Source organism: Salvelinus sp. IW2-2015, linkage group LG26 (assembly GCF_002910315.2).
Source record: "Salvelinus sp. IW2-2015 linkage group LG26, ASM291031v2, whole genome shotgun sequence".
Taxonomy (NCBI): domain Eukaryota; kingdom Metazoa; phylum Chordata; class Actinopteri; order Salmoniformes; family Salmonidae; genus Salvelinus; species Salvelinus sp. IW2-2015.
Window position 1 is genome coordinate 452,363 of NC_036866.1, and position 13,231 is coordinate 465,593.

A 13,231-nucleotide genomic window follows, 5' to 3' on the forward strand; every position below is an offset into this window, starting at 1 on the left:
CACAGCAGGCCAAAGATGTACAGGTTGACCTGGCCAAGAAAAGGTCAACCAGTGAAGACAAACACCATTGTAAATACAACACCATATTTATGCTTATTTATTTCCCCTTTCTACTTTTCAACTATTTGTACATCGCTCAACACTGTAAATAGACATAATATGAATTTGTAATGTTATATTATTTTGGGAATTCTGTAGTGTATATGTTTACTGTTCATTTTATTGTATTTCATTTTGTATATTATCTACTTCACTTGCTTTGGCAAAGTTAACATACGTTTCCCATGCCACATAAAGCCCCTTGAATTGAATTGAAAGCTTTCGATAGCGTGGAATGTGAGAGAGGTAGTGAGGTCATGGCCTCCTCCGAGTTCTTCTGATAAATATATAAGTTTAGAGTCGGATAAATGTTGATAAACTAGAACTTTTATTCCGCAGGTACTTATACGGGATACTAACTCCGGCAGACCAGCTCTAACTTGAAGACAAGGCTCTGGATACTCAGCTTTCATTTACATAACAACGGCTAACACCTTCTCACCAAGCAACGGCTTGAATGATGCAGAGGTTGTTGATTCTGCTCGCCCACTAGAGCTGACATTAACATAACACAGGGCAAACATCTGCGTGAGGGGGGGTGAAGTCTGGAACGGAAAAGCACACAGGCAGGAGAATACGGGAGTTCATCTGGGATATTCAGGCACACATTACATGGCATGGTTTGATGGTAAATCATTCTCCTCTCTCTCTCCCTCCTCTCTCTTTCAATTACATGTTACATTTAAAGGGCTTATTGGCATAGGAAATATGTTTTTCTCTCTCTCCTCTTTCTCGCGCTCCTTTTTCCCCCTCCTGTATTTGTATTTTCCTCTCCCATCTTCTCCCTCACTCCTTTCCCTTTCCCTCTCTCTTTTTTCCCTCCTTCTTCTCTTTCCCTCTCTCTTTGTTCCTCTTCTGTCTCCTTTCTGTCTCTTTAGGGATTCTACACAGTCTACTCAGCGAAGCCGATGGAGGTCCGTTTGCGTCGCTCTCTACGTAGTTCTATTGTAATTTGTGCGGCCTGAATTTTGGAACGCGTCAGGGGCAGACTGCGTCGGCTCCATTTGAGTAGACTGTGAAATCCTTTAGAGAAATGATTCCCACTTGAAGACAGTAAAAGTAGAGGTATCGGGACGGAATTTAACTTTTCAATTAACATTAGCAATAGGAATGTCACGAGGCGAGAGAGAGGTTCGGGTTGACGTTTACCTGCAAGACAAACATCCAAAGTGGAGTGTCTCGCTTCCTCTTCCGTCTCTGATACTAAGTTAGTAGCTAGTTAGATTAATTTAACGTCAGCCAACATTAGCTAAATAAGAGCTAGACTTGAAGTCGGCCAACGTTAGCTAAATAAGAGCCTAGAATAGAGTCAGCAAGTTAGCTAAATATAACAGCTAGACTTGAAGTCAGCGGAGACATAGTTCAGCTAACTAATAGCTCTAGTTTAGAGTCAGCAGAACGTGGATAGAGGTGTAGCTCGCTAAATAAGAGCTAGTTAAAGTCAGTCAACGTTAGCTTAGCTAAATAGTAGATTAGATTAGAGATCAGTCAACGTTTAGACGCTAAACAAGAGCTTAGCGATTAAAGTCAGTCAACTTAGCTAAATAAGAGCTCTAGATTTAGAAGTCAGCCAACATTAGCAAATTAGAGGCTAGATTAAGTCACGTTAACGTTAGCTAAAATAAGGGCTAGATTAAAGTCAGTCAACGTATTAGCTAAATAAGAGCTAGAGTTATTAGATGTCAGTCAACGTTAGCTAAATAAAGCTAGATTAAAGTCAGTTCAAACATTATAGCTAAATAAGAGACTAGATTACAGTCAGGCCAACGTTAGCTAAATAAGAGCTTGATTAACAGTTCAGCCAACGTTAGCTAACTAAGAGCTATGGTTAAAAGTTTAGCCACACGTTAGGCAATTATAAATAAAGCTGCATGATTACATGTCAGCCAACGTAGCTAAATAAGAACGCTAGATACAGTCAGCCAACGTTAGCTAAAATAAGAGTTAGATAAAGTCAGTCAACCATTAGCTAATATGAGCTAGGTTAAAGTTAGCAACGTTAGTAATAAGAGAGGTTAATAGTAGCACGTTAGCTAAATAAGACTAGATTACATTCAGCCACGTAGCAAAATAGTAGCTAGATTACAGTCACCACGTTAGCTAAATAGAGCTAGGATTACAGTCAGCCAACGTTAGCTAAATAAGAGCTAGATTAAAAGTCAGTCAACATAGCTAATATGAGCTAGGTTAAGTAGCCAACTTAGCTAATAAGAGCTAATAGCTTTTGGAATACTAGATCGTAATTTTATCACTCGTTTGTTGCTGAAAAATGTCCTGCACTCTTCTTATATCTCTATTATAAAGCTACTGTGTCAATTACTCCAATTTCTGATTAAAACTATGTAGTAAACCAAGTCTCTATGTAGTAACCAAGTCTCTATTGTAGTAAACCAAGTCTCTATGTAGTAAACCAAGTCTCTATGTAGTAAACCAAGTCTCTATGTAGTAAACCAAGTCTCTATGTATTAAACCAAGTCTCTACTATAAAGAAATAGCTATACATTTCAGATGTTTCCAAAACATTGCTTTGCTATTATGATTTTATACTGTAGGAGTGTTGGACTGAACAAAAATCATTATGTTTATATTGCACTTTCGTGGAGGGGGAAAACTGTCGGTGTGTGTCGTGCGCGTGAGAAACTAAAAGGTTTACATTACGGTAATGTCGCTCTCTCTCTCTCTCTCTCTCTCTCTCTCTCTCTCTCTCTCTCTCTCTCTGCTCTCTCTCTCTCTCTCTCTCTCTCTCTCTCTCTCTCTCTCTCTCTCTCTCTCTCTCTCTCACACACACACGCAAACGATACCTCTCGAGAATTTCTTGAGGAATCTCCTTAAAGCACGTCAATGTGAAAAAGCCTCTTACATTTTCCCATCTGGGAGATTTGTAAACAGTATTAGTAAATGAACGCACGCACACATACACCCACAGCGCACACGCACACACACACAACACACACAACACCACACACACACACACGACACACCACACACACACACACACTAGCTCTTATTTAGCTAACGTTGGCTGACTCTAATCTAGCTATTAGTTAGCTAATGTTGACTGACTTCAAGTCTAGCTGTTATTTAGCTAACATTGGCTGACTCTATTCTAGCTCTTATTTAGCTAACGTTGGCCGACTTCAAGTCTAGCTCTTATTTAGCTAATGTTGGCTGACGTTAAAATTAATCTAACTAGCTACTTAACTTAGTATCAGAGACGGAAGAGGAAGCGAGACACTCCACTTTGGATGTTTGTCTTGCAGGTAAACGTCAACCGAACCTCTCTCTCGCCTCGTGACATTCCTATTGCTAATGTTAATTGAAAAGTTTAAATTCCGTCCCGATACCTCTACTTTTACTGTCTTCAATGGGAATCATTTCTCTAAAGGGATTTACACAGTCTACTCAAATGGAGCCGACGCAGTTCTGCTCCTGACGCGTTCCAAAGATTCAGCCGCACAAATGTACATAGAACTACGTAGAGAGCGACGCAAACGGACCTCCTTCGGCTTCGCTTGAGTAGACTGTGTAGATCCCTAAAGAGACAGAAAGGAGACAGAAGGAGGGAACAAAGAGAGAGGGAAAGGAGAAAGAAGGAGGGAACAAAGAGAGAGGGAAAGGAGAAAGGGAGTGAGGGGAAGAAGATGGGAGAGGAAAATACAAAATACAGGGAGGGGGAGAAAAAGAGAGCGAGAGAGAGAGAGAGAGAGAGAGAGAAAAACATATGTTTCCTATGCCAATAAAGCCCTTTAAATTGAACATGTAATTGAAAGAGAGAGGAGGGAGAGAGAGAGAGAATGATTTACCATCAAACCATGCCATGTAAATGTGTGCCTGAATATCCCAGATGAACTCCCGTATTCTCCTGTCTCTTGGTGCTTTTCCGTTCCAGACTTCACCCCCCTCACCAGAGTGTTTGCCCCTGTGTTATGTTAATGTCAGCTCTAGTGTGGCGAGCAGAATCAACAACCTCTGCATCATTCAAGCCCGTTGCTTGGTGAGAAGGTRTTAGCCGTTGTTATGTAAATGAAAAGCTGAAAAGTATCCAGAGCCTTGTCTTCAAGTTAGAGCTGGTCTGCCGGAGGTTGGTATCCTGTATAAGTACCTGCGGAATAAAAGTCTAGTTTATCAACATTTATCCGACTCTAACTTATATATTTTATCAGAAGAACTCAGGGCCATGACCTCACTACCCTCTCACATTCCACGCTATCAAAGTTTTCAATTCAATTCAAGGGCTTTTATGGCAATGGGAACGTATGTTAACGTTGCCAAAGCAAGTGAAGTTAATAATATACAAAAATGATAAAACAATAAAAATGAACAGTAAACATTACACTCACAGAAATTCCAAAATAATAACATAATACAAATGTCATATTATGTCTATTTTACAGTTGTACGATGTACAAATATGAAAGGTAGAAAAGGGGAAATAAATTAAGCATAACATATGGGTTGTATTTACAATGGTGTTGTTCTTCACTGAGTTGACCTTTCTTGTGCAACAGTCCACATCTTGCTCTCGCATATGTGAGACATGTGATATTTCACCTTAGATGGAGAGCTTTATCCAAATTGGTTGTTTTCAATTCTTTTGGATCTGTTGTATCTGAGAATATGTGTCTCTATATGGTCAATACATGGGCAGGAGCGTTAGAAGTGCAGCTCAGTTTCCACCTAATTTTGTGCCCCTCAGTGTCGCCACAACCTGTCTCTCTTGAAGCCATTGTCTGCCTACGCGGCCCTTTCTCCAATAGCAACTATCTCACTGGAGTTCTGTACTAGTCAAAGCTTTCTTTAAGTGCGTACACAGTGTCAAGATTCTGCAACTGTACTCTCTGTTTAGGGCAATAAGCATTCTAGTTGCTCTGTTTTTTTGGTTAATTATTTTCATGTCGAATTATTTTGTTTTATATTGGTTGGGTCGAATTGTATTGCGTGTCCTGGGGCTCGTTGGGCTGTTTTTGTTGATGAAACAGTAGTCCAGACAGCTTGGCTATAGGGACTCTTCTCCAGTTCATTCTGCTCAGTAGTGATGGCTTGTTGTGGAGTTTGGAATTCACCTTCCTTTGGTGGTTTGAGATTTAACGTTCTTTGTCTGAATTTTGATTAATTAGCAGGAATTGCTCTGCATGGATTTTTGTGTTTTTACATTGTACACAAAGGATATTTTAGAAGAATTCTGCCATGCAGATCTCAATTTGGTGTTATTCCCATTTTGACAGAATTCGTTGGTTGTGAGCAGACCCAGAACCCTCACAACATAAAGGCAATGGTTCTATAACTGAATTCAAGTTATTTATGCCGATCCTATTTGTATGTCAAATTCTGATGGCTTCTTTGATGGCAAAGAGAGCCCTTCTTGCTAGTTCTCAGATCGTTCACAGCTTTTTGTGGAAGTTACCTGTGGAAGCTATTTAGCCAAGGACTATGTACTTGTTTTTTGTTCTTCGTAGAGCTTAATCTGTGTCGAGGAATTTGTATTTGTGGTCCTGGTGACTGGACCTTATTTGGAACACCATTATTGTCTTTGAATTACTTCAGCCCGTCTGGCAGAATCTGTGCTGAAGATCTAGGTGCTGCTGTAGGCCCTCCTTGGTTGGGGACAGAAGCACCAGATCATCAGCAAACAGTAGACATTTGACTTCAGATTCTAGCAGGGTGAGACCGGGTGCTGCAGACTGTTMTAGTGCCCTCGCCAATTCGTTGATATATATATGTTGAAGAGGTTGGGGCTTATGCTGCATCCCTGTCTCACCCCACGGCCCTGTGGGAAGAAATGTATTTGTTGTTTGCCTATTTTAACCGCACTCATGTTGTTTGTGTACATGGATTTCATAATGTCGTATGTTTTTCCCCCATCACCACTTTCCATCAATTTGTATAGCAGACCCTCATGCCCAAATTGAGTCGAAGGCTTTAATGAAATCAACAAAGCATGAGAAGACTTTGCATTTGTTTCGGATTGTTTGTTTCTCAATTAAAGTGTACATGGTGAATACGTGGTCTGTCGTACGATCATTTGGTAAAAAAGCCAATTTGACATTTGCTCRGTACATAGTTTTCACTGAGAAAATGTACAAGTCTGCTGTTAATGATAATGCAGATGATTTTCCAAAGGTTACTGTTGACGCATATCCCAYGGTAGTTATTGGGGTCAAATGTGTCTCAATTTTTGTGGATTGGGGTGAYCAGTCCTTGTTTCCAAAATTTGGGGAAGATGCCAGAGCTAAGAATGATGTTAAAGAGTTTTAGTATTTAGCCAATTGGAATTTGTTGTCTGTATAGTTGATCATTTCATTGAGGATACCATCAACACCACAGGCCTTTTTGCGTTGGAGGGTTTTTATTTGATCCTGTAGTTCATTCAAGGTAATTGGAGAATTCTCTCTCTCAGTCTCTCTCTCATATATATATACAGTATATATATATATATATGTATATATATATATATGGCAGACACTTAAAACACATATGCGCCACACACACACATACACATGGATGTCGCCCATCCTTCCGCTTGTGCAGGGAGAACTTGGGACATAGTTTGACGTGCTGTCTGTGAATATTTCTTCCTATGCTAATGCTAGGTTCTACTTGGTTAGGGCATCAAACAGTGCCATGCTACCGTATGCACGTACGCGGCTCTCTCTCCGTGGGACCCCATGTTCCACTGTAAAACCACCTTGGCCATCTCTCTCCATTTGGACCCCATGTTCCCACTGTAACACCTTGGCAGCCTCTCTCCGTTGGACCCAAATGTCCACTGTAACACACCTTTGGCAGTCTCGCTCCGATTGGGACCCATGTTCACACTGTAAACACCTTGGCAGCTCTCTCTCCGTTCGTGGCCCCATGTCCGTAACTGTAACACGCTTGGCAGCGCTCTCTCCGTTGGGCCATGTTCCACGGTAACACACTTGGCAAGGCTCCTCTCTCCGTTGGGCCCACATGTTCCACCTTAAACACTGGCAGCCTCTCGTCTCCGTTGGGCCCATTCCCACGTGTAAACAACTGGTGGCAAGCTCTCTCTCCGGTTGGGTCCCATGTTCCACTGTAACCACGCTTGGCAAGCTCTCTCTCTGTTGGGCCCCATGTTCCACTGTAACACCTTGGCAGGCCTCTCTCCGTTGGGCTGCCCACCTTAACACACTTGGCAGACCTCTCTCTGTGGGCCCATTTCACTGTAACACCTGGGCAGCTCTCTCTCCGTTGGGCCCCATTGTTCCACTGTAACACTGGCAGCTCTCTCCTCCGTTGGGCCCCATGTTCCACTGTAAGCACCTTGGCAGCCTCTCTCTCGTTGGGGCCCCGTGTTCCCACGAACACCTTGCAAGCCCTCTACGTGCCAGTCAACGTAATTGGATTCCCGTGACCCATGTTCCACTGTAACCACCCTGGCAGCTCTCTCTCCGTTGGGCCCATGCTCCACTGTAACACCTTGCGCAGCGCTCTCGTCTCCGTTGGGCCCATGTTCCACTGGTAACACCTTGGCAGCTCTCTCTCCGTTTGGCCCCATGTTCCACTGTAACACCTTGGCATCTCTCTCTCCGTTGGGCCCCATGTTCCACTGATAACACCTTGGCCATCTCTCTCTTCCGTTGGGCCCCATTGTCCACTGTAACACCTTGGCAGCTCTCTCTCTCGTTGGGCCCATTTCCACTGTAACACCTTGGGCATCTCTCTCTCCGTTGGGCCCCATGTTCCACTGTAACACCTTTGGCAGCTCTCTCTCCTGGGCCCCATGTTCCACTGTAACACCTTGGCATCTCTCTCTCCATTGGGGCCCCATGTTCCACTGTAACACCTTGGCAGCTCTCTCTCCGTTGGGCCCCATGTGTCCACTGTAACACCTTGGCATCTCTCTCTCCGTTGGGCCCCATGTTCCACGTGAACACCTTGGCATCTCTCTCTCTGTTGGGCCCCATGTCCACTGAAACACCTTGGCATCTCTCTCTCTGTTGGGCCGCCATGTCCACTGTAACACCTTGGCAGCTCTCTCTCCGTTGGACCCCATGTTCCACTGGTAACACCTTGGCAATCTCTCTCTCTGTTGGGCCCCCATGTTCCACTGTAACACCTTGGCAGCTCTCTCTCCGTGGACCCCATGTTCCACTGTAACACCTTGGCAGCTCTCTCTCCGTTGGGCGCCATGTCCACTGTAACACCTTGGCATCTCTCTCTCCGTTGGGCCCCATGTTCCACTGTAACACCTTGGCATCTCTCGTTCTCCGTGGGCCCCATGTTCCACTGTAACACCTTGGCATCCTCTCTCCGTTGGGGCCCCATGTTCCACTGTAACACCTTGGGCATCTCTCTCTCTGTGGCCCCATGTTCACTGTAAACACCTTGGCAGCTCTCTCTCCGTTGGGGCCCCAATGTTCCACTGTAACACCTTGGCAGCTTCTCTCTCCATTGGGCCCCACTGTTCCACTGTAACACCTTGGCATCTCTCTCTCCGTTGGACCCATGTTTTCCACTGTACAACACCTTGGCATCTCTCTCTCCGTTGGGCCCCATGTTCCACTGTAACACCTTGGCAGCTCTCTCTCACGTTGGGCCCCATGTTTCACTGTAAACACCTTGGCATCTCTCTCTCCGTTGGGCCCCATGTGTCCACTGGAACACCTTGGCAGCTCTCTCTCCGTTGGACCCCATGTTCCACTGTAACACCTGGCAGCTCTCTTCCTCGTTGGGCCCCATGTTCCACTGTAACACCTTGGCATCTATCTCTCCGTTGGGCCCCATGTTCCACTGTAAACACCTTGGCATCTACTCTCTCCGTTGGGGCCCATGTTCCACTGGAACACCTTGGCACTCTCTCTCTCTCCGTTGGGTCCATGTTCCACTGTAACACCTTGGCCAGCTCTCTCTCCGTTGGACCCCATGTTCCACTGTAACACCCTTGGCAGCTCTCTCTCCGTTGGGCCCCACTGTTCCACTGTAACACCCTTGGCAGCTCTCTCTCCGTTGGGCCCCATTTCCACTGTAACACCTTGGCAGCTCTCCTCCGTTGGGCCCATGATCCACTGTAACAGCCTTGGCAGCTCTCTCTCCGTGTTGGGCCCCAGTTCCACTGTAACACCTTGGCAGCTCTCTCTCTCCGTTGGACCCCATGTTCCACTGTAACACTTGGCAGCCTCTCTCTCCGTTGGCCCCATGTTCCACTGTAACCCTTGGCAGCCTCTCTCCGTTGGGCCCATGTTCCACTGTAACACCTTGGCAGCTCTCTCTGCCGTTGACCCCATGTTCCCACCTGTAACACCTTGGCAGCTCTCTCTCCGTTGGGCCCCATGTTCCACTGTAAACACTGGCAGCTCTCTCTCTTTCTCCCCATGTTCCACGTGTAACACCTTGGCAGCTCTCTCTCCGTTGGGCCCCATGTTCCACTGTAACACCTTGGCAGCTCTCTTCTCCGTTGGGCCCCATGTTCCACTGTAACACCTTGGCAGCTCTCTCCCGTTGGCGTCCCATGTTCCACTGTACAACCTTGGCAGCTCTCTCTCGTTGGGTCCCATGTTCACTTGTAACACCTTGGCAGCTCTCTCTCCGTTGGGCCCCATGTTCCCACTGTAACACCTTGGCATCTCTCTACTCTGTTGGGCCCCATGTTCCACGAAAACACCTTGGCAGCTCTCTCTCCGTTGGGCCCGTGTTCCACTGTAACACCTTGGCAGCCTTCTCTCTCGTTTGGACCCCATGTTCCACTGTAACACCTTGGCAGCTCTCTCTCCGTTGGACCCCATGTTCCACTGTAACACCTTGGCAGTCTCCTCTCCGTTGGGTCCATGTTCCACTGTAACACCTTGGCAGCTCTCTCTCCGTTGGGTCCCATGTTCCACGTGTAACACCTTGGCATCTCTCTCTTCGCTTTGGGCCCATGTTCCACTGTAACACCTTGGCAGCTCTCTCTCCGTTGGGCCCCATGTTCCACCTGTAACACCTGGCAGCTCTCTCTTCCGTTGGGCTCCATGTTCCACTGTACCACCTTGGCAGCGTCTCTCTCCGTGGACCCATGTTCCACTGAACACCTTGGCAGCTCTCTCTCCGTTGAGGGCCCCAATGTTCCACTGTAACACCTTTGCAGCTCTCTCTCCGTTGGGCCCCATGTTCCACTGTAACACCTGGCAGCTCTCTCTCCGTTGGACCCCATGTTTCCACTGTAACACCTTGGCAGCTCTCTCGCCGTTTAACCCCAGTTCACTGTAACACCTTGCAGCTCTCTCTCGTTGGACCCCATGTTCCACTGTAACACCTTGGCAGCTCTCTCTCCGGTTTTTGCCCCATTCACTGTAACACCTGGGCAGCTCTCTCTCCAATCAAATAGCTGATGGCCTGGCACATCTCTCTCTTAGCTCCAGCCCCACATTCCATGGTTTGATACTTTTCAGCGTGAAACAACTTTAAGTGGGCCATGATGATCAAACACTGTGTGGCTTAATTACGAGGAATTATATATATTATATGCTCATTTTTGAGGTACTTTTCGGTTGGCAGAAAATGTGCTTATTTGCTATTGAGCATCATTAACTTTCAAGGGGGGGTCTTATTATATGCTGTTTTGTTTCTCAAACGGCTGGAGAGAAGTAACAATACTAAAATAGATCATTACGTTGATTTGTTTCCAGTGCCCGGCACTCCCACGCTCTCCACCGTTACTTACAAGAGATCTCGTGTCACATATTCCTAAATGGCCGCACGCAGTTAATTAATCTCACGACTTGGCTTGCAGTAATACTTTGACTCGTTAGACCCTATTCCAAATAGGCTTTGCCTCTTTAACATGCCGCCGAGCCCATGCTAAAGTGCTAGAAAAAAATCTGAGCGTGGGAGAGAGAGAGAGAGGAGAGAGAGAGAGAAGCGAGAGTGAAGAGAGAGAAGAGAGAAGATGAGAGAGAGAGAGAGAGGAGACGAGAGAGAGAGGAAGAGAGAGAAGAGAGAGAGAGACAAATATTAACTCCCACGAACCAGGCTAAATTGTGCCTGAACCATCCCGAATGGCATAACGGTGGGGGGGGCATTAATTTATACATTTTGGATCAATTTATCCTGATCCCATACCTGTATTTTTCCGTCTCTCTAATCCTGGCTGGTCCATCTGCTATCTGGCCAAGCTGACGGCCCCCCCCCTGGGGGCGCGACGTCCGGCCCCTCGCTTAATCACATTGAGTAATGTAGTCAATCTAGTAGAAGTGGACTCTGCACTGAAGTGTACAGAAGGTCACGCAAGTTAGAAAATGTGCCGCTGTCAATAATGGAATTGAACTGATGGACGTGATCGACATCCAAAGATGGCGGGGGACCATATGGTCTGGGGGAGGGAACGGAGGCTCTAAACCCGGCTCACTACAATTACATAAAGGACCTCTGGTGCATCGCCACAAGACAGCAGAGAATAGCATAGGGCGGGCCCCAGAGGGCAAACGAGGAAGAAAATCACACAGCAACTTACCAAGGCCAGGCCAGACCACAGCTGACTCACAGCTAGCTAGGCATATGCTCTATAGCCACTCCAGAGAACATGGCTGTATAGTAGGTGGAAATTGTGTTCTTGTTGGTCATCTCTCTCTGTGGTATGTTTGTGTGTCTTTTTTGTTTGAGTATCCTGTCAGGCATTCATCATGTCAGTCAGTCAGGCATTCTGTTTGTCCGTCACGTCATGTGTCCGTTCTTGTCTGTTCTGTCTGCCTGCCTGCACTGCCTCGCCTGCCTGCCTGTCTGTCCAGTCTGTTCGGCCTGTCAGTCTGTCATTCATCAATGAGTCAATGAATCAATCAAATGTATTATTAAGCCCTTCTTTACATCACGCCAATGTACAAGAACCCCCAGCTAAACCGCCAAACAGCAAGCAATGTAGATGTAGAGCACGGTGGCTTAGGAAAAACTCCCTAGAAAGAGCGGAACCTGGGATGAAACCTAAAACCTGTCTGTCTGTCATGTCGTCGTGTCTGTCTGTCTGTCGTGTCTGTCTGATCTGTCTGTCTGTCTGTCTGTCTGTCCTGTCTGTCTGTCTGTCTGTTTCTGTCTGTCTTGTCAGTCAGATCAGGTCCAGTCAGTCTCTATTTTACTGCTGTATGTTCCAAGGCCGGTCAGACACAATCTAGCCGATTGGAAACACACTGGTCAGTGCGAATTTGCAGTCCATCCATTACAGAACTGGGTGATAGGTGTCAGTTACAACCGTTGTCCCAAGAAGAAAGATAACTGCCCAGACCCAAAATCAAGCTACTCCCTGTCCATCTACTTCAAAGGACTGACATAATCCTCCATAGCAGTCATGACGACCAGTACATCTGAATGAAAGTAACGTAGTCAACAGTGTCTCCTGGGTTGGGGGTGAAAGTAGTAGTAGGGTAGACTATAGAGATTATTCGGGAAGAACATTCAGGTGTGAAGGCATCCAGTTGTGTAACTGACTAGTTATCTCTCTGTTCTCGTCTTCTCGTCTGTCCTCTGTGTCTCTGTGTCTCTGGTCTCTGTCGTGTCTGTCTGTCTGTCTGTCTGTCGTGTGCGTGTCTGTCTGTCTGTCTGCTGGTCTGTCTGTCGTCCTCTTCTCTCTCCTCTCTCTCTCTCTCTCTCTCTCTCTCTCTCTCTCTCTCTCTCTCTCGCTTCTCCTCTCTCTCTCTCTCTCTCTCCTCTCGCTCTCTCTCTCTCTCTCTCTCTCTCGCTCTCGTCGCTTCTCTTGCTCTCTGCCTCCTGCCTTGCTCCTCTCGTTGCTCTCCTCTCTCTCAGGTCTCTCTCTCTCTCACTCATCTCGTCTTTTTTTCCCCATACAGTATCCCTCTCTCCTACTCCCTTCCATATCTCTTCTTCCACCCTCTCTCTCTCTCTCGCTCGCCTCTCTCTTTCTTTCTCTCTTCTCTGCTCTTCTCTCTTTGCCTTCCTGTCCTTCCAGTGGAGGAGGAGATGAGAGGGTGTTGACCCATGTTGGCTAATGTATTTTTCTACCCCTCATGTAACTAAGCTTGCAGTTTGGTAGAGGTAGCCCCCCCCCCTCCCTCACTAACACCTGAAAATGAATAGGTATAGCGACTTTAAGATTGTGGTGAAGAACGTACTTATATAACATGTAGATTTCAAATACTGGCCGATGGTCATAACTTTGGAGGATATCTGTCTTTACCGAGAAGAG